This window comes from Hyla sarda, chromosome 1, assembly GCF_029499605.1.
Source record: "Hyla sarda isolate aHylSar1 chromosome 1, aHylSar1.hap1, whole genome shotgun sequence".
NCBI classification, from domain to species: Eukaryota; Metazoa; Chordata; class Amphibia; order Anura; family Hylidae; genus Hyla; species Hyla sarda.
Genome location: NC_079189.1, coordinates 113,985,081 through 114,009,248, shown reverse-complemented (window position 1 = coordinate 114,009,248; position 24,168 = coordinate 113,985,081). Strand labels below are relative to the sequence as shown.

The window sequence follows — 24,168 nt, the reverse complement described above, 5'->3', positions numbered from 1 at the left end:
AATCATGGGTATAATTTTTATCACAGCAAGTGTACAGCATGAAAATGAAATTTGCTAAATTTTGGTTTACTTTTCATTGTCCTAACACAAATAACATTTTTTGGATTTGCTGTACAATTTGTGAGGGATGTCTTTACAAAGAACAATCGGTAATGGAAGAAAACAAGCCCTCCTATTGGTCTGTGGATGGAAATATGAAATAGTTTTGGCTCTTAGAAGCGAAGAGAAAAAAAACTAAAATGCAAAAATAAAATTAGCTGTGTCTATAAGGGGTTAAAAATGAGTAGAAAAAAAGGAAAACAAAAAAAATTGGTCATGAATAAATATTGACTTATCTGTATTTAGATATGCTGCAATTTTTGTTATTTTTCATATTGTATTTATTTATATAATGTCAAAATGATCTGTGGTGTATGAATCAGAATTTACTTGAACATACCCCTTTTTTTTTTTTTTTTGCTGATTCTTTAATGGGATGGTGTTTCAGCACCATTGTTTTGAATATTTATATAATATTCTTGGATGCTATTTCTTCTGCATGACCGGCATGAGAATTTTCCATAAGCATAACGGAGTTTACAGAGCTTTGAGAGCCTAACATGTCACCCCTTGTACACTACACATACATAATAGAACTGTGTTTTCAAAAGAGCTGCACACAGTGCTCAAAGATCTAAGAAAGTCTTTTATTAGTGCATTCAATAGTATTACAATCCATGACAAATCTATTGTTCCCTGGGACCTCTAAGGGAAGAGAAACCCTTACGCTTCCTATGTTAGTCACTTGCTATGTAAACATTGAAATTCATCTGGTTAAGATATTGATGTTTTTGAAATATGTGGAAATTTCGTATTTTACACATAAATAATCACATTAATATTTTTTTTCCAGTTCTAATGTTGTAGTTGAGATACAGTTGGACTGTGTTGCCTTTAAAATGAATGTGTTTTCCATCTAATGGTTTGAAGTAAGATGAAAATGTAATAAAACAAAGAGAGAGATGAGAGATTTCTTGTGATGGATTCCACTTCCTACAGCAACGCTGACATATCAGCATAACATGCATATCATTAATACAACTGTGAGCTTACAACCATGGTACTATTTATCTGCAAAAAAAGTAGTCAAAATGGATTTAAAAACCTTAAAGAGGATCCAGTAACTGTGAAATGTTTGTAGGGGGTTCTCTCAGAGGCTTCTGTTGTAATGTATCCTATTAACTGTATTAATATCATGGGATCATGGGTTTGTTTAAATGGGCACTCTCATTAAAAAATTTTTTGCAGAAGTCCAAACACATGAAATGCAGTCTGGAATGCTGAGGGGGGTGTGTCCAGCCTTATCCAATCATAGCTCCTCTCACACTTAACTGCCGTTTGCTGCTGGTTGCAGAGAAAGGGAGGATGTTCTGCCCTGTATGGCTTCAGTTGATGTCACGCTGCTGGGGAACGCCCCTTCCCAGTCTGTGAACCTGAAATAATAAAAATAAAGGCACATACTTTGGACTCCTGCTGGCCCCTGGCAGAAGTCCAAAATCAGGAAATGCAGTCTGGACTGCTGGGGGGGGGGGGGGGGTGCACAGCTTTAGCCAATCATAGCTCATCTCACACACTGAACTTCTGTGGGCTGTGTGTGGCAGACTCCCCTTTATGGCTATAGATGGTTTCACACCTGCTGGGGAAAACCTCTCCCCAGTCTGTGAATCTGACTGAGACTGAGCAGAAGATACAGAGCAATATCAAGGTAGAAAACTAACAAATAATAAAAATAAAGTCAGGGGGTGGTTTATCATGATGGGGGCAGTGAACTGGGAGGAATATAAAATTTAACAAGATCATGACAGGTACTCTTTGATGTTTAACCTTTAAACTGATTAAGCATACAAACTGGAATATATATATATATATATATATATATATATATATATATATATATATATACATTGTTTTAACAAGGATAGCAGAAGATGCTCAATATATCAACTTAATATAGTCAAACCCAACAAACGGACAAAAAGTAAAAATTAGACAGGGTTCTGCCTCAGTAATAATTGAGGACTTTACTGATGTCTGATTAGGATTTTTCTAATGTTGCTACTCTGTGTGCTCCATCAAATTCTTAAAAGCAATAATTTGTATCTACTTGTTGCTATCAATTTAAACTAAGTCCTGCTGTCAAGTATACTGGCTGGGTATGCCATATGATTGCTTGGAATGTTGCCTATTTTGCTCTATATAATACCTGTAATCAAGACACTAGCAGCTTATCTATAAATTGCGAGCTAGGACCTTAAGAATCAGACTTGTATTTCTAGCACATGCTAAAGATGCTGGTTTAGATTGAGATCTGGGGACTAAGGAGGCCAAGTCATTACTTTAAACTTTTTGCCATGTTCCTCAAACCATTCCTAAACCATGCTTTATAAGTAAAATGGCACACTATTCTGTTGAATAGGATAGCTGCTATTAGGAGTAGATTAAGAGGTATATTTGGTCTACAGCAATATTTAAAGTGATCACTTGTAAAATCCACATGACCACATACATTCCAGGACTCAATACTTTCCATTAAAACATTGCCTAAAGAATCACACTTATCCTTGAGCCATCTCTTTCCACATGCACCCAGCCAAGCGAATGATGTTATAAAATGTGATTAATTGGACTAAGCCATCTGCTTATTTTATTCCTTGATCCATTTGTGATTTTCAAGTGTTCATTGTTGGGGCCTTTTGTGGTGGGCATGGGCCAGAACTTTAATCATTCTGCAAATACACTGCCCCTAACACAGAAAGGTTTGTGTGTTCTGATACTTTTCAATCAGAGACAGTATTAACATTTTCAGCAATTTGTGCTCAAAGTTCTTCTGTGGGACTAGACGAGATGGGCTAGCCTTTCATGCCCCAAATGCATTACTGGGTGTTAAGAGCTCATGACCCTATAGTTGGTTCATTGTCATTCCTTGAATTACTTTTGTTAGTTACTAGCTACTAACCACTGCATACCAGGACCTGCCAATTTGAATATCCTCTGACTTTGTGATATAGAAATCACAATTTGGCCATTAACTAAATCATTCAGACCCATGAGCTTGACCATATTCCCTGCTCCTAGCAAATTAACTTCAAGAACTGAATTGCTGACATTATTTTAACCCCTTTACAGGTCATTTTGTAAAATATCAGTAGTTTCAATGTTATGACTAAAACACTCACTGGCCACTTTTTTACATACAACTGTTCACTGGCATGTTAACACAAATAGCTAATTAGCCACCCACACGGCAGCAACTCAACACATTAAAGGGGTACTTGGCCCCTAGACATCTTAACCCCTATCCAAAGTATAGGGGATAAGATGTCTGATCACGGGGGTCCACCACTGGAACCCCCACGATCTCCCTGCAGCACCTGGCGTTCATTGAGAACACTGGCTGCGGCACCGGAGGCTTGTGACGTCACCCCCCTCCCATAGACTTACATTGAGAGGGTGTGGCTGTCACATCATGAAGGGGCGTGGTTGTGACATCACGCCACATCGCTAGTCATCAGGCACGGAGCAAAGTTCGTTCTGTGCACCAGATAACTGCTGTGCCACAGGAGATGTTGCACGGGGTCCCAGTGGCAGGACCCCCGTGATCAGACATCTTATCCCCTATCCTTTGGATAGATGATAAGATGTCTAAGGGCGGAGTACCCCTTTAAAGGCATGTCAACATGGGAAAAACAAATTGCTTAAGTGCAAACTGAGCATTAAAAAGAGGAAGAAAGAGGATTTAAGTGGCTGAGTCATCAACTGGGTCAGTTGGTCCAGGACACATTTAACTATAAGCTATATGATGTACCTATAGTTTAATGTGGTGCTTGGCTGTTTAACAGAACGAAGAACCATTGGCTCCAAGCTCTGTCAATCATGTGGTTGCCCCCGTAATTCAGGCACAGGCCAAACATTCTTCCTCTGCACTCCGGCACAGGTGTGACATCATCATCATGCACCAGACTGTTGAAGAAGAAGAGTAGAGACACAGTCATTGACAATGACAATGTTGGAGGAGGCAAGAGGTGGCTGTAACTACTCCTATGACTACTAATACTCCTACTTCTACTATTAAGGGGGCTGTGACTACAGTTACCTAAAGGCACCTACCTACTCGGTGCACCTGTGTAATGGGTTAAATCACGTGAAGGGATCTGTTTACCTACTAGAACAACCTAACAAATTAATGGGGATTTGCCTACTCTTCCACAACTCATTTTGGTTCTGCACATTTCCAGCACCTATGGTGCCCCAAACAGCAATATTACTGTTTGGGGGTAATATTATGCCCTGTGCCATCTTATTTCCCTGTGCATTGTGCCAAATTCCCCCCCCCCCCAGCCCCTGTGCCATATCATTTCCCCTTGATCCCCCTTCCCTGTGCCATTTCATTCCCCCATTCCCCCCATAAAGGGATGATTTGGCACAGGGGAATAAAGTGGCACGGGGGGGGGGGGGGGGGCGGATCAGGCTAGGAAGTGGTTGAATGATATACAGGAGCAGGAGACCACTGTTTAAACATTGGTCTTCTGCTTCTGTGCTGAAGCTTCTGCAGAGAGGTGCAGCAGGGGCTTGGGCTGTATTGGCTGTACCCCCTGATGGCGAACCCGTGTACAAGGTAGGGCCGGTACAATAAGCCTGGTTTTCCCCTATTGGAAGTGTTTTGTCCCCTAATGGGAGTGTTTTGTCCCCTATTGTCCCCTTTTGGGTGTGTCTGCATCTACTATTGGGAGTGCCCCCTATTCGGAGATGTGCAAATACATCAAGTCTTATGGGACTGCCAAAGAATTAAAAACTGTCTACTATTGGGAGGTGCCCCTATTGGGAGGTGTCCACTAAGGGAGATTTGCTGTATATATATGAAAAAGATCCTGGAGAGGATCGAAACGTCACTGCTGTTTTGCACATTGTTTTGATGGAATAAAATTCACCTTTTTTCACGTTATTGGAGTGCTGCCCTGATCTTCCTTTTTTATTTGAATGGATCGTTAGACTTGATCCTTTTACAGGTTGCCTGCACCTTTTCTTTTACATCTTTCGGATTTTAGAGTGCTGTTGCTTTTCTGATATATATATATATATATATATATATATATATATATATATAACCATAGAAAGGGAGGCTAAAACCTAATCGCCACTGAACAATATGCATAAAATTAATCGTCAAGACTGTGCCAAGGAATATCAGAAGAAAGATTTTTCAAAGTTTGTATGGGCTGGTTTTATCAAAGATGAGCTAGCTGGACATTTTTGAGTGGAAGATGGACTCAAAAGCATTTTCCAAACCTACTGTTTTTAGAATACACTTTCTTAACCCATTGGTACAGGAAAAAGTCTTTGCAGAGCAATACTCAGTCATGTTGCATGGCTAGCCAGTAAATACCTTCAAAATGAAAAAAATAATAATGAATTTGCCCCTTTCTTCATCTGGCATGAACCTTATTAAGAGCTTGTGGGCCTTTCTTAAACAAGATATAACAGTACACCTCTTTGAACAGTATTGGGGAATTTGTGGGTGCTGATCAAGAAACTGAGAGACTCCCGGAATGAAAGACAAATGACTGTTGTTGAAAAGAAGGGTGGCTATATAAGTCACTGTTTATTTTGTTTGTTTGTTTATAATATTACTTTGTCTATTATATTACTTATTTGTAACTTTGAAGTTACTTATTTTTCTTATTTTACTTGTTTTTCATTTAAAGATTACCTATCACCAAAAACACTTTTGATATTTTGTTAATCAATATATTAGAAACAACTTTCTAATTACATGTGATTAACAAAAAAATATTTTTATAATTTTTTTTTACTTAAAAAAAATGACCGCTAGGGGTCTCCATACATGCCCCGGCACATAGATTTCGGACTCATGCTGGCCTGGCAGCATGAGTCCGAAATCTCAGTGCAGCCGGACACTGAAGAGCACAGCGCAGCTCCCCACCTGTCAATCAGACAGGTGGGAGCAAGCCATATGGCCGCAGCACGGTTGCTCCTGACCTGGCCAAATGTCAGTGTAGCGTATGGCTGCACAGAAGTGGTGTTAAAAAATAACGTTTTTAGATATTGTGCAAATGTTTTCACCAGTATTAAAAAGTATATATATTTTTTTAATTCATGGCTTTTTAACCACATAACCATAACTAAGTTTAACTAAATATGGTATAGTTTCCTCCCACATAACCCTCAACCACAACCACAACTTGCTTAGGATTCAAGACAGTTGAAAAACAAAAAAATAAAAAAATTTGAAATATATATATATATATATATATATATATATATATATATATATATATACACACACATACATATATGTTATCAGCACATCACTGCTGTTTGACAATATTCAATATTGTTTATGTTCTATGTGAAATGTATTTTAAGATAGTTTTCTTTGCTACAAAGTCTGGTGTCCTGCAGTCTAGCTTCAAGCAGGTTGCTGAAACACAAATATATAAATAAAATAAATAAAAGAAAAAAGAAAAAAAAAAGTAAAACTCTTCAGAGTTGAAATTCTTATGTGAAATGAAAGGTCCTGTCCAATCCTATTTCATGGTCACTTTGATTACTTGACTAAAAAGAAGCAAAGGGCATTATTCCATTGTTCACTGTTGGTGCAACTCTATACCACAAAGCAGAAATAATTTTTAATAATCACTGAAGTCATATCACTTTGTCTCAAGTCATTGCTTATAAAGTATTTATTCGGATAATAAAGCTGAGTTACCTTTGCAAATTAGTCCACAAATTCACCGGCTTCAACCGTCATTCTTTGTCTCTTGTGTAAAGTAGGATTAAAAGTGTCAAGAAAAATATTTCAATTGGTGTCCAGTACACTGAACATACTGCAGTTGGAAATGTAACAATTAGAGTTGTCTTTTGTTCTTCATTAGGCTGTGTTAGTTGTAGATAAAAGTGACAGTATTTTGATCAAGTAAAGACAGTTTGGCATTTATTTTAATTATTTATATTTGAAACAAAAATATTGTTATTAAAATGTATTTCTTGAAGGTTTACATTTCAAAGGGTATCCATGCAGAAATATAAAAGTAGAGTTACAATTCTATAATATGTGATTTTTCTTTTTACGGCAATTGCCTCATACACTATTGTGTTCTTTAACCCCTTAATGACCATGGACGTACATTTATGTCTGTGGCCAGCTCCCGTGATGTGAAGCTCGCTCAGAAGCTGAGCACGCTTCGTATCTGCTGGGTCCCAGTTGCTATCAGCAACCAGGACCCGTGGCTAATACCAGATATCGCCAATGAGGCTGATGTCCGTATTAACCCTTTCATTGCTGTGATCAAAGTTGATAGTGGCGTCTAAAACGAGAGAATACACTGACGGTTAGCTCAGCGGAGTTGTTCGGGACCGTCGTGAAATTGCGGCATCCCAAACAGCTGAGAGAACAACATGAGGTGCCTTACCATGCTCCACGCTGTCCGATCGGTGTTTGATTGCTCCCAGCCTGAGAGCCAGGGTTGAGCAATGAACCGCCAATAACACTGATCAATGCAATGCTATGGCATAACATTGATCAGTGTATTCAATCAGTGTAATGCATGTTACAGTCCCCAATGGGTGAAAAAAAAGTGTAAAAAAAAGAGTTAATAAATGGGATTTAACCCCTTCCCTAATATAAGTTTGAATCACCCCCTTTTTCCCATAAAAAAAACTATGTAAATAAAAATAAATATAAACATATGTGGTATCGTCACGTGCGTAAATGTCCGAACTATAAAAATATATCATTAGTTAAACTGCATGGCAAATGAGGTGCCCATAAAAAAAAATTCAAAATAGTATATTTTTGGTCACTTTCTATACCATAAAAAATGAATAAAAAGCGATCAAAAAGTTGGATCAAAACAAAAATGATACTGCTAAAAACTTCAGATCAAGGTGCAAAAAATAAGCCCTCATATACAGAAAAATAAAAAAAAAGTTATAGCGGTCCGAAGAGGACAATTTTAAACATACTAATTTTGGTGCATGTAGTTAAAAAAATTAAGTAGTAAAATAAAGAAAAACCTATACAAATTGGGTATCATTGTAAGTGTATGGACCTACAGAATAAATATATGGTGTCATTCGAAAAGTGCACTGCGTAGAATCGGCAGCCCCCAAATGCTACAAAATGGAGGTTTTTCTTTTAAATTTGGACCCATAAATACTTTTTTTTCTGAATTTGGCGAAAATTTTGTGGTAAAATGATTGATGTCATTACAAATAATTGGTGACACAAATAATAAGCCCTTATATGACTCTGTAGGTGCAAAATTGAAAGCGGTATGATTTTTTAGAAGGTGAGGAGGAAAAAACAAAAGTACAAAAAATAAAAACCTGTGATCCTTAAGGGGTTAAATGTTCTTGCTTTGCATCAGTCACATCATGAGGAATTTACACTAAACTAAATTAATATTATAAAATGATATCTAGATGCTTAGTGACCATGACTATAACTTACATAGATAAAACTTTGCCAAGCTGCATCTTTCTAGTCCTATTGTGATGATAAATAAGGGGTCTGAATTTCTGAATAAAGTATAGTAGTATAGTACTGTATTACAAACCTGTCATGCTTATACCATGTCATTGTATTCATATTTATTTGGATATCCTTCCTCTTTCCCCCTTGTTCTCCTTTCCTTTATGCCAGTTCTTATTGTGAAAATTAAAACTTTATTGAGACATAAAAAAAAGGAGTCTGAGTGTAAACATGAATAAACATAATGAGGATTTTCTCCAGCTAATGATAAAAATGCGTCCAACAAGCTTGGATTCATGTCTCTGTATCCATGATTTGTCTAGATTTGTACACAAGCATGTACATTTTAAATGCTGAGATCTTTTCAAGTTTCCAAGCTATCTTTACATTGTTTACTTTTTAGCAATCAGTAATGATAATAATAATAATAATAATAATAAAATTACATTATTCACTTGCAACTTCGATTCATTTTTACAATGTTGTTTTGTAAATAATGGATTATGTAATTTTTTTTTCAGGAATCTTGAATTTATTGAAAAAAGAAAACTGTATCTTAACTGCATTGTACAACGCGGAGAGCAGGTAAGGATACTATGTAATTGACTAAAAATAAAAATAAACCTTATTTTTTTAAAGTTTCCTCTAAAGCTGGATTCTAGACAAACTTTTTCTGATCATAGTCTTGTTTCAAAGAAAGACACAGTATAAATTGTTGCTCTGCTATTGCACATTTTTTTTTAAATTTCTTTTCTTTTCCAACAAATGATGATGACAAAGCTCTGTGATGTACGAAGATAATGCAAACTCAGCGAAAGGGAAAAGGCTGTCATTTTTGTGATTTATAACTCTCTTGGGCTACCTTTCAGATTCCAGCTAAGTTTATATTTTTAAACAAATCCTTTTGTAAGAAGAGTGTGGCTACATTTAGAAATACCTATTGGTCTCTAAAGTTGCTGTGTTGCCCATAGCAACCAATCAAATCGATTCTTTCATTTTTGAAAAGGCCTTTGCAAAATGAAAGAAGCAATCTGATTGGTTGCTATGGGCAACTCAGCAGCTTTTTGTCTGGACAGGTTTTGTTAAATCTCCCCCTAAGTCTATTTTTTCCCCATTACTTGTACCAGAAAAGCAACCTACATTTTGGCCACTCATATGCAACCCAAGTATAAATGTAAAAAAGTGCTTTATATTCTGTTTTTCAATAATTTAATAATAAAAAAATTATATATAAGTATTATAAAAGCAAACAACAAAACACCAATGTACTGTATATCAAAATGATGAAAAAAAGTTTATTTTGATTTAGTGTATCTGAAATGTCAGTCATCAATGTAACCAATTTGGGATTGTTTTTCAAAATATTTTAATATTGACAGTCTGTTTATAGTTTTAATAATCTAATAATGGTGAGGTGACATACAGTGGAAGTTGTGCATTCATTCTACAGTTGAAAAGTGCATTTTCAAAATATATGAAGTTCTTGATATTTATCTTGTATATTTTCAGTGTAATTTTGATTATAAAATTGTTCTGTTTGTTTGTTGTAGTATCACATACTTAAAATCTCTTACAATATTATATTATAATAGTCCATATAATTTTTCTTTATTATTGTATTGAAAAGAGAAGAAAACAAGAATACACTTCCAATAAAATTGCATAATCTATGCTGTTATAATATATATATATATATATATATATATATATATATACTAGCTGGGTACCCGGCATTGCCCGGTCTTTCCTTCCTAATCCTTTTTGGGGAGGAAAATAAACAAAGGAGGAAGCTTTTGACTTCATATGCAGTCCTCATATATTGTTGTCATATCCCGACCCCACATCCCGACCTCCTATCCCGGCCTCCTATCTCGATCTCTTGTCCCTACCTCCTATACCGTCCTTCTATCCTGTCCTCCTATCCCGACCTCCTATCCCGTCCTCCTATCCCATCCTGCTATCCCGTCCTCGACCTCCTATCCTATCCTCCTATCTCGACCTCCTATGCCAACCTCCTATCCCGACCTCCAATCTCGAGCTCCTATCCCGACCTCCTATCCTGACCTCCTATCCCGACCTCCTATCCCGACCTCCTATCCTGTCCTCCTATCTCGACCTCCTATCTCAACTTCCTATCCCGTCCTCCTATCCTGACCTCCTTTCCTGTCCTCATATCTCAACCTCCTATCTTGACCTCCTATCCCATCCTCCTATCTTGACCTCCTTTCCTGACCTCCTATCCAGACCTCCTACCCCTTCCTCCTATCCCGACCTCCTTTCCCGTCCTCATATCTTGACCTCCTATCTTGACCTCCTATCTCGTCCTCCTATCTCGACCTCCTATCCCAACTTCCTATCCAGACCTCCTATCCCGTCCTCATATCCTGTCCTCCTTTCCCGACCTCCTATCCCGACCTCCTACCCGACCTCCTATCCCGACCTCACATCTCGTCCTCATATCCCGTCCTCCTATCCCGACCTCCCATCCAGTCCTCATATCCTGACTCGTAATATGTGTATCAGGTAATGAAATAGCTCCAGCCTAACGGAAATTAGATGGGAACATACATTTCCCATTGATTTGCATGGGACTTAAAAAAAAAAACCTGACCCTCACAAATGGGGGTAGTTAAGGGTTAAATTAACTATCCTATATTTTAAGCATACATATAAGTAACATGTGACCAAGTATTATCGAAATATCTCCAGCCGTTTGGAAGTTATGCAGTAACATATATTTCCCATTGACTTACATGGGACTTTAAACATAAGCCCTGCCCCTGGCAAATGGGGGTGAGTAAGGGTTAAATTACCTATCCTATGTTTGTTGTCGACATATAAGTAACATGTGTGCTAAGTTTCATGTTAATATCTTTAGCCGTTTGAAAGTTTTTGTGGAACATACATACATACATACATATATACATACATACATACACACACACACACACACACACACATTGAGTTTTATATATATATATATATATATATATATATATATATATATATATATATATATATATATATACATGTGGTAGCCCTTGTGGGGTGTATGGAAGGGATGGTATGATGTTGGTATATGAGGGGTTAATATTAACCCAGTCACTCGTGACGCCAGGGTGAGGGCTGGTATGCTGAATCTATGTTCCAGCCTATCGCCGCCTTTCCCAGAAGCGATAGGTACAATGAAATGACTGAAGATCCACAAGCAGATTTAACTTGAACTTGAATAACTTTACTGCAGTGCTTGCAATATCCAATGCGTAGTAACAGTCTCATATAACAGTTCTTCGGTTGCTTAGCGACTGGCAGAAGTTGCGGACCTTGCATTAATCTTGTAGTCTCTGAATTTAGGGAATGATGTGCAGATCCGCCTGGATTTAGGGGAAATATTCTGCCTGGTGATACTGCAGAGTGCTTAGGGGATGACACACTCTATAATTTAGATCATTCAGCCGTTGCCGCAAGGCTCAGGCCTAACTCACTGCGATTACTGCTATACAGGTCTTGCTTGCTTGCTATCCCAGGAACAAGAGAGAGCTAAGATGGCTACCACTCCCTTATATGGGCAGGGGGCATGGCGACTTCGATTGGTCCGAACGTCTGCCACTCACTTTACATGGTATCATTGAATTTCCTACATCACAGGATCTATATACATTGCAAAAACCCAAAATGAGGCTAGGGATACCAAAGTGAGGCCTGGAACGCATCCAGAATGAGGCTTGGAACGCATCACATGACCCGAAGGCCCTGCGACACCATGGAAACAAGTAATTAACCATTTATATGCAAAAATAATACTATATACATTATTCTATGGATAAATTAGGAATCTATACACTATAATAGAGGCGACTAGGGGCGGACTGACTAACAAAAATTACTAAGTCCTAGGGACTCTTGCTACGGGGACCCATAGATAAATAAGTACCGAATAAAATATGGTACTGGGACACCATATATATATATAATGTTCATACCACATGCAAGAAGAGGTCTTTCATGAGTTACAACTAAGCTACAGCATAACCTGCCTGTCTACAGTGACAAACTGCATACATCCTACTGTGCATAGGGTGGAAATTTACAGGAAAAAATTCTATAACAAATGTACAAATGTAAGAATTATGATTATGTTGGATTATTTGCAGTTGTCAAAAATTTGCTGAAATGTCTTCCAGGTTCCTGTAGCCATCTGACTTGAGTTTCCATGGAGCCCTAGCCTATACAAGTTGCAATCTAAGTTGATATTACTTGGCTTATTTTATAGTGTTAGAAGCGTAAAACTCGAATTTAACATAACTTTTTACTATGTGCATATTGAAGTGAAGGGTACAAGTGTAGTAAACTCTGAATGTAAGTAATTCTAATATCCATGATATTGAGCATAATATACACTGATTAGTCATAACAATACAATCGGTAAAATTAATAACATTGATTATAAGGGCTTCTGTCAGGGGTGGGATATGTAAGGCAGTAAGATACTGAAATGTCTTAAAATTGATGATGCAAGCAGTACAAATGGGCAAGCATGAGGACTTAAGTAACTTTGACAAGGGCTAGACAGTTGGGGAAGAACATTTTCAAAATGGCTAATGAAGAGGCAACCAGTGAACTGCCATTAGGATCATGGCCTCCCACCAACCTGTTTGGCAAATCCTGCATAAAAACTGTAGCACACATATGTTTAAAAAACTTGCAGAAAAAATAGTGACAACTTTGATAGAAAGATGTCATATATCCTAGTATATTTAAGCTTGCTGCAAAAAGGGCTATGTTTAGCTACAGACTGATCAGAGTGCTCATGTTTACCCCTTTTCACCTACAATGAGCATTAGAGCATTAGAACATTTTCTTTTACAGTGTGAACTACTGGGCAGAGGCATAACTTGTAGCTTCTGGGCCCTTATGTAAAATCGGCTACAGGGCCCCATGTGCCAATTATAATACTGGTCTCTTATGGGGCAGATGTGCTTTAGGGCACCCTTAGGCACCAAGACCCCGGTGCGACTGCTAGCTATGCCCCTGCTACTGGGTCCATTTACTTCACATGCTTAGAAAAAGAGATGGCCCTAGGATGCAGACAAGCCAGTGGAGGCAGTTTAGTGCTTTGGGCAATAGTCTATTGAGAAGCATGTCATCTGATATCAGTGGTGATCCCTCTCTTTCAAAAGGAGAATAATGCACCTGGCCCTAGTGCAAAATTGCTCAGGAAAAGTTTTAGAAACAAGAGAAGCAGTTAAAGCCGTTGACTTGGCTACAACTCTAAATACTTCAATCTCACCAAGTATCTGTGGGACATTCTTAAAGGAGAATTCAAGGCAAAAACTTTTTTTTTTATATATCAACTGGCTCCGGAAAGTTAAACAGATTTGTAAATTACTTCTATAAAAAAAAATCTTAATCTTTCCAATAGTTATTAGCTTCTGAAGTTTTCTGTCTAACTGCTCAATGATGATGTCACGTCCCTGGAGCTGTGCATGATGGGAGAATATTCCCATAGGAGCTGGACAGCTCCCGGGACGTGAGTAATCAGAAAGCAGTTAGACAGAAAATAGCAACTCAACTTCAGAAGCTAATAAATGTTGGAAGAATTAAGATTTTTTAATAGAAGTAATTTACAAATCTGTTTAACTTTCCGGAGCCAGTTGATATATAAAAAAAAAGTTTTGGCCTGGAATACCCCTTCAAAAACAAGTCATATCCATGGAGGACCCTACCTCACTACTAACATGGCTTAAAGGGGTTCTCCGGTGCTTACACATCTTATCCCCTATCCAAAGGATAGGGGATAAGATGCCTGATCGCGGGAGTCTCGCAGCTGGGGATGCCCGTGATCATGCACGTGACACCCTGTTTGCAATCAGTTTGTAGCTATCACGCCCCCTCCCGTAGGCTTGCATTGAGGGGCAATGCGTGACGTCACACGGGGGTGGAGGCGTGACGTCACACGCCGCCGGCCCTGTAGTCACCCGTAATCAGACCGAACACGCTCCGGGGACTGATTACAAACGGGGTACCGCGTGCATGATCTCGGGCGTCCCCAGCGGCAGGACTCCCGCGATCAGGCATCTTATCCCCTATCCTTTGGATAGGGGATAAGATGTGTAAGCACCGGAGAACACCTTTAAATGATTTGCTGCTTATATGTTCATAGATACTACAGTACACATTCCAAGGGTTTGTGGTGTCCATGTTTTCAGGAGTCTTAGCTGTTTTGCTGCCACAAGGGTACTTACATAATGTTAGGCAATTTTTGGGTAATGGGTTTAAATTATTTATATAGGGATTTATATGATGTAATATGATAACTGCACTTTGTTTTAGTTTAATATTTATTTTCAGTTATGTACAATATTTTCAGCTGTTCTTTTGTGCCTCATCCTCACTTGATACAAAGTCAATGTTCTAAGTTACTGAAAATGTCCTTTATTTTAAATGTACTGCGCTTTATAAGCACACTTTAACACAATATGGTTAAAAAAAAGACAAATTACTTTCCATCCCTTTATTAAGCATGGCATGACACGGACTGGGATTATTAGTGGATAATCACTGTGCTGCAGATCATGTGCTTAAATGACCTCTAATATTACAATTATATTAAGACAGATTAAAGATTGCAGTGCTTCAGTGTGAGAAGATAATATAAAGACTATACTTAATACTATGACATTAAACATCTTAATGAAATTGCAGTTCGAAGAAATGAAATATATGAATAAATAAATATGTAAATAAATATTTATCTTATGTATCATGCTAGATGTATACTTGTTGATTAGGATAGCATCAATCCCAGAAGATATGAGTGTGACTGGATCACTATTATAATTCTAGAAGACCAAACCAAGCATTTGACACAGTATATACATATATTACATGCTTCAAAATTGATTTTTAAAACTTAGCATTTTTGTTGCTAAATAACATGTGAATAATAATTAATGATGTTTTCAAAATAATTTTTCAGATTAATAGAATTAAACATTTTACTTACAAAACCATGTCACTGTCAACGTTGCTACCTGGTAATATAGGCAAAAGTTCCTGCATTAAGGCTCCAACGATAAAGGGAAAATCAATGCTGAGTGTGGTGCAGAATCCATGTTTATTCCACGTATAAATCAATGCTGATGTACAAAAAAATCCCATTATTGGTAATGTTAATCTGCACAAGTCTTCATGGCATAGAAGATTTCAAAGCCTTGAAAATCCACATTCAGAGAAGAAGAAGAAGAAGAAGAGGAAGAGGAGGAAGAGGAAGAAGAATGTCCCTTACTGTCCCTTACTGACTGATGATTTTTTGTGGATTCTGCCAAGATTCTGCACCAAACCCACTTTAAGTAGTCAGTGAATTAGTTTATATGATTCCAATTTCTGATACTTATTCAGGGGAATTTTTTTTTGCTTCTTTTACTTATCATGTTAACATATCCTTAATCCTTTAATGATGTAAAGTTGTTTTGGGGTTAACAGTCAGGCCCATTTTTTTTAAATCTGACATGTAAAAACATTTGAATGTTTTTACTGATCAAAGCGATTATTAGTTAGTTTTTTCATAACATTATGTGAAGTATATACATTTTTATTAATGGTATATGCAGCACTTTTTGTGCGGTAAAAATGATATTATCTTTGCTCTTTTTTCTCCCTTTTTTGTGCTGTTATGTTCTGACAGCCCTAACTTCTTTTTTTTTTTTGTCGGACTGCATTGGGTGAGGGATTTTTTTTTTTTTGCGTGACAAGCTGTACTGTTTATTTTTGCAAAACATGCTACCCCTTAGGCTAGGATTTCAATTTTTTTTTAATCAAAATAGCCAATAAAAATACCCATTCTGTCACACTGCATTTTTTCTGTGAAAAAACGCTGTGGCCAGATGTAAGCTGCAAGTCAATAGGGAACTGCAAAATGCCATTTCTACGTTTTTATGTTTGGTGTTTTTTCTTATTCTTTTGGGGATTTTTTTTTTTTTTTTTTGGTCTCCCTGCCAGTTTTTGAAAAATAACTTTTCTTTTCCTATAGAAGTATAGAAAAAAAGAAGTAAAAAAGCCAGAAAAAAGCCATGTGGGTTAAACATTGGCGTTTTTGTGGGCGTTTTTTATTTTTATTTTTTTTAAAGGGGTGGAAGGGGTGGGAAAAAAAAGGATGATGTAGGGATGGAAAAAATTGTAGGTAACAAAATTTATATTTAAGATCTTTATAACCAGCGCTTAATGAGGCTTCAAAGGTTGTGAGTAGAGATGAGTGAACTTACATTAAATTCGATTCGTCACGAACTTCTCGGCTCGGCGGTTGCTGACTTTTCCTGCATAAATTAGTTCAGCTTTCAGGTGCTCCCTTGGGCTGGAAAAGGTGGATACAGTCCTAGGAGACTCTTTCCTAGGACTGTATCCACCTTTTCCAGCCCACCGGAGCACCGGAAAGCTGAACTAATTTATGCAGGAAAAGTCAGCAACTGCCGAGCTGAGAAGTTCGTGATGAATCGAATTTACTGTAAGTTCGCTCATCTCTAGTTGTGAGTATACAATGTACAAGAATTGTTACTCACACATATCTTCTTTTTAGCGAGTGTGTCTTTATATCTTGCGATGTCCCGCAGCTCCTGGGTACACGGCTTTCTCTGTATATGGATACACTGTCTCGAATGTATCCGAAAAGTTTCCGGAGTTCACGGAGTAGTTGGTGATGTGATCCGGATGCTGTCCAAAAGGTTCCGATGATAACTGTAAAATGCAGGTATTGTAGAGGGGACGTAGCAAAATAGGGAGAGGGCCCCGGCTGGTGGCGTCTCTGCCCTGCTAATTCCTGCCGGTGTGTGGAATTCCGTGGCTCTGTCTGAGTGACGTCACTATAGGGCATGGTAAGGGACAAAGGAGAATACCTCCAAAGCTTTCGGCTTCCTTCCTCAGGGATCATCCGCATACAGAGAAAGCCGTGTACCCAGGAGCTGCGGGACATCGCAAGATATAAAGACACACTCGCTACAAAGAAGATATGTGTGAGTAACAATTCTAATACATTGTATACTCACAACCTTTGAAGCCTCATTAAGTGCTGGTTATAAAAGTCTTTAGTTCTTTATAATCAAGAGAGATTGAACCAATCCCCTCTTGTTTTATATCAGTGCGACATATAAGGAATCATACTAAACTTAGCAGCCAGTGAGCAACGGTCACATACCATAGAGAAGAGCCTAAGCATTTTTTTTATTTATTATGAAATTTAGATTTATTAGAAGAAAGTTTTTATAAATTTTCAATCAGGGACCAATTTATGTGAACAGGCAGGGACATAAAAATGTAGCTGGCAATATTAAAAATAGATACTGGGGCCATGTAATTATAAAACATATGTTTTTTTATTCATTTAGTAAAACTTTTTATTATTAATTTATTTCTAAACTGTGCTTTATTTTAACTACTGTAAAATGTTATTAGGTATATTTCTGTCATTCTTTAGGTACTATCATTACTTCCAGCATAGAACAGATTCTACTTTAGCCGCCAATCTCCTGTGTTGGGTCCAGAAGAGCAGGGCATAGACAGGACATGTGGGTATGTCCTTCACAGAAACTTACATGCTGCAAGGACATGTCCATACATCCTGGGGAGAGAATAGGTTAAAATGATTTCCTTAAAAAATAGCTCATGGGCTGTCAGCTCATGCACCACTTTCCGCTCATTCATTTACTGCTCCCTATAATAGGGGCTGCACTGCACACAATGGGCCTCATTTACTAAGCTGAAACAGACCAGATTTTGTCTGGTTATTTTGGCGCAGAGTGTCTGAGACATGTCTGTGCCAGTCTGCGCCAGTGTGCGACAGTGTGCGCCTGGAAAATCCGACAAACCTGGCATTGAACTGTGAAAAGCCGAAAGGGGGAGTGGTCTGTCACAAGGGGGTGTGGTCAGCCTGAAGGGGGCGTGGTTTCACAACCCGACCAATTTACTATTGAATTCACAGAAAATCCTGTGGGTAAATAGCTGGAAATTTCCACCTAGAAAATGCTGGTCAGAAAATGTTCCCAACTTTTCCCAAATAGTAAACAGAGAGGAATCCTGCAAGTCTGAACCAATTTTTCCCACTAGTAAAAACCCGACACTCTTAGTAAATGAGGCCCAATGTTATTGTCAAAAAGCCTATTCCCAGTGTAATGTATACTTTAATGCATTTTATATGTAGTAATGGTTATGTTGATCATGTTAAAACAATACATTAGCTTTAACCTCTTAAGGACGCAGAGCCCGGTCCAGGTATATAATGCAGGGTCAAGCTGTGACCCCGGGTCATACTGGGTCAGTCCCGGCGGCTAATGACAGCCGGGACCTTGGGCTAATAGCGTGCGGCACCGATCATTGTGCAGCACGCTATTAACCCTTTAGACGCAGCGTTCAAAGTTGATTGCCGCATCTAAAATGAAAGGAAAAGCTTAACAGCAGCTCAGTCGGGCTCATCGGGACCATCGTAGTGAAATTGCGATGTCACGATCAGCTAGAACGCGAGTGGAGGTCCCCTTACCTGCCTCCATCGCGTCCGATCGGCAATTGATTGCTCCAATCCTGAAATCCAGGCTTGAGCAATCGACCTTCGATAACACTGATCTTTGCCGTGTCAATGCATGGCATTGATCTGTGTATGAGATCGGTATGTTCAGTGTAATAGCCATTAGGGGGGGCTATGACACTGCAAAAAAAAGTGTGAAAAAAGTTAATAAAGATCATTTCACCCCTTCCCTAATAAAAGTAAGAATCACCCCCCTTTTCCCATAAAAAATAAACTGTGTAAATAAAAATAAACATATGTGGTATCGCCGCGTGTGGAAATGCACAAACTACAAAAGTATATTGTGAAAAAAATTCCAAAGTCCAAAATAGCGTATTTTTGGTCACTTTTTATATCAGGAAAAAATGTATAAAAAGCGATCAAAAAGTCTCATTGATCAATATAAAAATGGTACTTATAAAAACTTCAGATCACGGCGCAAAAAATTTGCCCTCATACTGGCATGCCCGTGGAAAAAAAAGTCAGAAGATGACAATTTTAAATGTATACATTTTCCTGCATGTAGTAATACAAAATCAAACCTATATAAGTAGGGTATCATTTTATGGACCTACAGAATAAAGAGAAGATGTAATTTGTACTGAAAAATGCACTGCGTAGAAACCGAAGCCCCCCCCCCCCAAAAAAAAGGCATTTTTTCATCAATTTTGTCGCACAATTAACTTTTTTTTCGCTTGGCCGTGGATATTTTGGTAAAATGACTAATGTCACTGCAACGTAGAATTGGTGTCGCAAAAAATAAGCCATAAAATGGAATTTTAGGTGCAAAATTGAAAGTGTTATGATTTTTAGAAGGTGATGAGGAAAAAAAGAAAATGCAAAAAACGGAAATACCCTGCGTCCTTAAGGGGTTAAAGCGGTACTCCAGTGGAAAAATAAAAATAAATCAACTAGTGACATAAAGTTATAAAGATCTGTAAATTACTTCTATTTAAAAATCTTAATCCTTCCAGTACTTGTCAGCTGCTGTATGCTTCACAAGGTGTAGTTGTTTCCAGCCTGACCACAATGGTCTTTGCTGACACCTCTGTCCATGTCAGGAACTGCCAAGAGTAGGAGCAAACCTCTCCTGCTCTGGACAGTTCCTGACATGAACAGCAGTGGCAGCAGAGAGCACTTAAGTCATACTGGAAAGAACTACACAACATCCTCTGGAGCATACAGCAGCTGATAAGTACTGGAAGGATTAAGATTTTTTTTATAGAAGTAATATTCAAATCTGTATAACTTTCTGCCACTAGTTGATTTGATTTTTTTTTCTTCACAAGAGTACCTCTTTAACCTTTTAAGGACCACAGGTTTTTTCATATTTTCCACCTCACCTTCTAAAAACCAGAACACTTTCAATTTTGCGCCTACAGAACCGTATGAGGGCTTGTTTGTTGCGCCACCAATTTTACTTTGTAATGAGATCAATCATTTCACCACCGAATTTACAAAGAAACCAGAAAAAAAATATGTGTGGGGCAAAATTGAAAAAAAAAAAAAAAAACACCAAAATTAGCATGTTTAACCCCTTAAGGACCGGGGTTTTTTCCGTTTTTGCATTTTCGTTTTTTGCTCCTTGCCTTTAAAAAATCATAACTCTTTCAATTTTGCACCTAAAATCCATATGATGGCTTATTTTTTGCGCCACCAATTCTACTTTGTAATGACGTCAGTCATTTTGCCCAAAAATCTACGGTGAAATTGAAAAAAAAATCATTGTGGCACAAAATTGAAAAAAAAAAACGCCGTTTTGTAACTTTTGGGGGCTTCCATTTCTACGTAGTACATTTTTCGGTAAAAATGACACCTTATCTTTATTCTGTAGGTCCATACGATTAAAACGATACCCTACTTATATAGGTTTGATTTTGTCGGACTTCTGGAAAAAATCATAACTACATGCAGGAAAATTAATACGTTTAAAATTGTCATCTTCTGACCCCTAGAACTTTTTTATTTTTCCGTGTATGGGGCGGTATGAGGGCTCATTTTTTGCATCGTGATCTGAAGTTTTTAACGGTACCATTTTTGCATTGATAGGACTTATTCATCGCTTATTATTCATTTTTAAATTATATAAAAGTGACCAAAAATGCACTATTTTGGACTTTGGAATTTTTTTGCGCGCACGCCATTGACCGAGCGGTTTAATTAATGATAAATTTTTATAATTCGGACATTTGCGCACGCGGTGATACCATATATGTTTATTTTTATTTTTATTTACACTGTTTTTTTTTTTTTATTGGAAAAAGGGGGTGATTCAAACTTTTAATAGGGGAGGAGTTAAATGATCTTTATTCACTTTTTTTTCACTTTTTTTTTGCAGTGTTATAGGTCCCATAGGGACCTATAACACTGCACACACTGATCTTCATCATTGATCACTGGTTTCTCATAAGAAACCAGTGATCAACGATTCTGCCGCATGACTGCTCATGCCTGGATCTCAGGCACTGAGCAGTCATTCGGCGATCGGACAGCGAGGAGGCGGTCCTGTCAGCTGTTCGGGATGCCGCGATTAGTCGCGGCTATCCCGAACAGCCCGACTGAGCTAGCCGGCCACTTTCGGTTTCGCTTTTAGCCGCGCGGATCAGCTCTGAGCGCGCGGCTAAAGGGTTAATAGCGCGCGGCGCCGCGATCGGTGCTGAGCACTATTAGAGGCGGGTCCCAGCTTCATATCATGAGAGCCGGACCGCGTTATATCATGAGAGCCGGACCAAGGGCGTACCTGTACGCCCTTGGTCCTTAAGGGGTTAAAATTGTCATCTTCTTACCCTTGTAACTTTTACATTTTTCCATATATGGTTTGAGTGCTTACATTTTGCACTGTGATCTGAATTTTTTATCAGTTCCATTTTTGTTTTGATGGAACTTTTTGATTGCTTTTTATAAATTTTTTAGGGTATACAAAGTGACCAAAAATCCGCTATTTTGGACTTTGGAATTTTTTTACATATATGGCATTGACCATGCGGTTTGATTAACATTATATTTTTATAGTTCGAGCATTTACACACATGGCAATACCACATATGTTTATTTTTATTTTTGTTTACATATATATTTTTTTTTAAACTTACTTTTTTAACTTTTATTACTGAAGGGGTTAAATCACATTTAATAACTTTTTTTTTACTTTTTTACTGTTACATGCAATACTTAGATTGCATACACTGAACAATGCTATGCCATAGCATAGCATTGCTCAGTGTTATCTGTGCTCGAATGCTCAAGCCTGGATGTAAGGCTTGGAGCAATGGAGTGAAGATTGGACAGCAAGAAGAAAGGTAAGCACCCTCCCTCTGTCCTCTCAGCTGTTCAGGATGGCACAATTTCACCGCAGCAGTCCTAAACAGCTCCGCTGAGCTAACGGGCAGTGTTTTCTCCTGTTTTTGACGCCACAATCAACTTTGTCTAAAGGGTTAATACCGGAACTCAGCCCGGTCAGCGATGTCCGGTATTAGCTGCGGGTCCTGGTTGCTGATAGCGACCGGGACCTGTCGGGTATGAAGTGCGCTCAGCTCCTAAACCCGCTTCAAATAAGGGGAGGCAGCCATTGATGTAAATATCCATCAGTGGTTGTTAAGGGGTTAACATGTTTTGGGATATCCTACTGCACCAGAAATCATAATGATGATTAATAATAATAATAATAATAATAATAATAATAATATTAATAATTTTCATAGCATTCCTGGTTCCAACTATTGAGAAGTCATGTTAAAATTAGGTGAGTGCAACATGTTAGGGTATGTTAACACTGAGGAATTGGCGCGGACAGAATTGTGCATCGGAATTCCGCAGTGTGAACTCCTTGCATTAGTGTGAATGGGTCTTCCGTGGACCAGTTCACACTTCGGAATTTCAGTGGCAGACAATTCCAACTGTGAAAATGATCAGCGCAAAGAAAGAACATCTTCATTCTTTGCATGGAAGTTTGTGAGCCCTCCATTGCCATCAATGGTGATGGCGCAGGGCCGCACGGCCCAACTGCCAAAGTATTTCAGCGGCGGCCACCAGATGGAATCTCCACCTGTAGTATTCTGGCGGAGATTCCGTTCACACTACTCAATGTAAACATACCCTTAGGATATTTTATTTTATCTTCAGGAGTGCAGTAAAATCTACACCTGTATGTTACACCTGACTTCATCTGTATGTTACTCTATAATTTTTGGTTTGAGTTGATTTAAATTTCTAGAGGTTTTCTAGAATTCCGATCTTGGTCCACTCTGCTGTCTTTAGTAGAAGCAACCTCATGACATTTCATTCATTTTACATGGGACTGCTGAAGCCATTGATGATTAAGTGCAAATAGTAGCACACATGACCTCTGAGCCCAGTGATTGGCTGCTGTTATCCTGTGAAGAGTGTTTGTGACACCATCAAGGTGTAGCACTAAAATAAAAGTGACAGGAGGAGTAGATATTTAGTTTTTTCGGTTTTTATTAGCCCTCCTATTCTCTGCCTGTGTACAGATGTTTCATAATTCCAGAAAACCCCATTAGTTAGATGTGTAGAAAGTCTAAAGAGAGAGAGGAGAAAGTATTTTTCCTTTCCAAACTATCAGATAAGACTATCAAGGTATTGAGGGGCAGATTCATCAAGACCTGTGCTGAGGAGAAGTCAACTAGTTGCCCGTAGCAACCAATCAGATCACTTATTTTATTTTTCAGAAGCCTTTTGAAAAATGAAAGAATTGCTCTGATTGGTTGCTATGGGCAACTGGTTGACTTCTCCTATGCACAAGTTTTGATGAATCTCCCCATTTGAGCCTTTTTTTTTTTTGCATATAAAAGTCACACATGCGTCTTAGCACTTTTTTGTGCGACCTTTGTGAGTAAGCAAAAAGTTACAAACAGCCTTACCTAAGCAAATTTCAGTTTTCACTTTGCACTGGTCAGGTATTTATAATATGTGAAAGTCGCACGTAGGCAAAAAAAAGTTGCAAACCCCCTACAAAAAGTTGCAAGTCTACTCCGGGTCTGGCCTGGATGTACAAAACTCCTGTACGTGAGCAAATTTAAAAAGTTGCTAAACAGACTCACAAAAGTATCAGCTGCGACTTTTTTTG

At 38.2% G+C, this 24,168-nt stretch overlaps 1 protein-coding gene across 1 annotated transcript in view; it reads left to right on the top strand.

Annotated features, from left to right (window-relative positions):
* TENM3 (teneurin transmembrane protein 3) overlaps positions 1-24,168 on the top strand; it is a 2,657,329-nt gene that overhangs the window by 1,104,946 nt on the left and 1,528,215 nt on the right. The window contains exon 5 of the mRNA XM_056560421.1: positions 9,052-9,115. The gene's annotated coding sequence lies outside the window, so the exon portion shown is untranslated. The remainder of the gene's footprint in view (positions 1-9,051; positions 9,116-24,168) is intronic.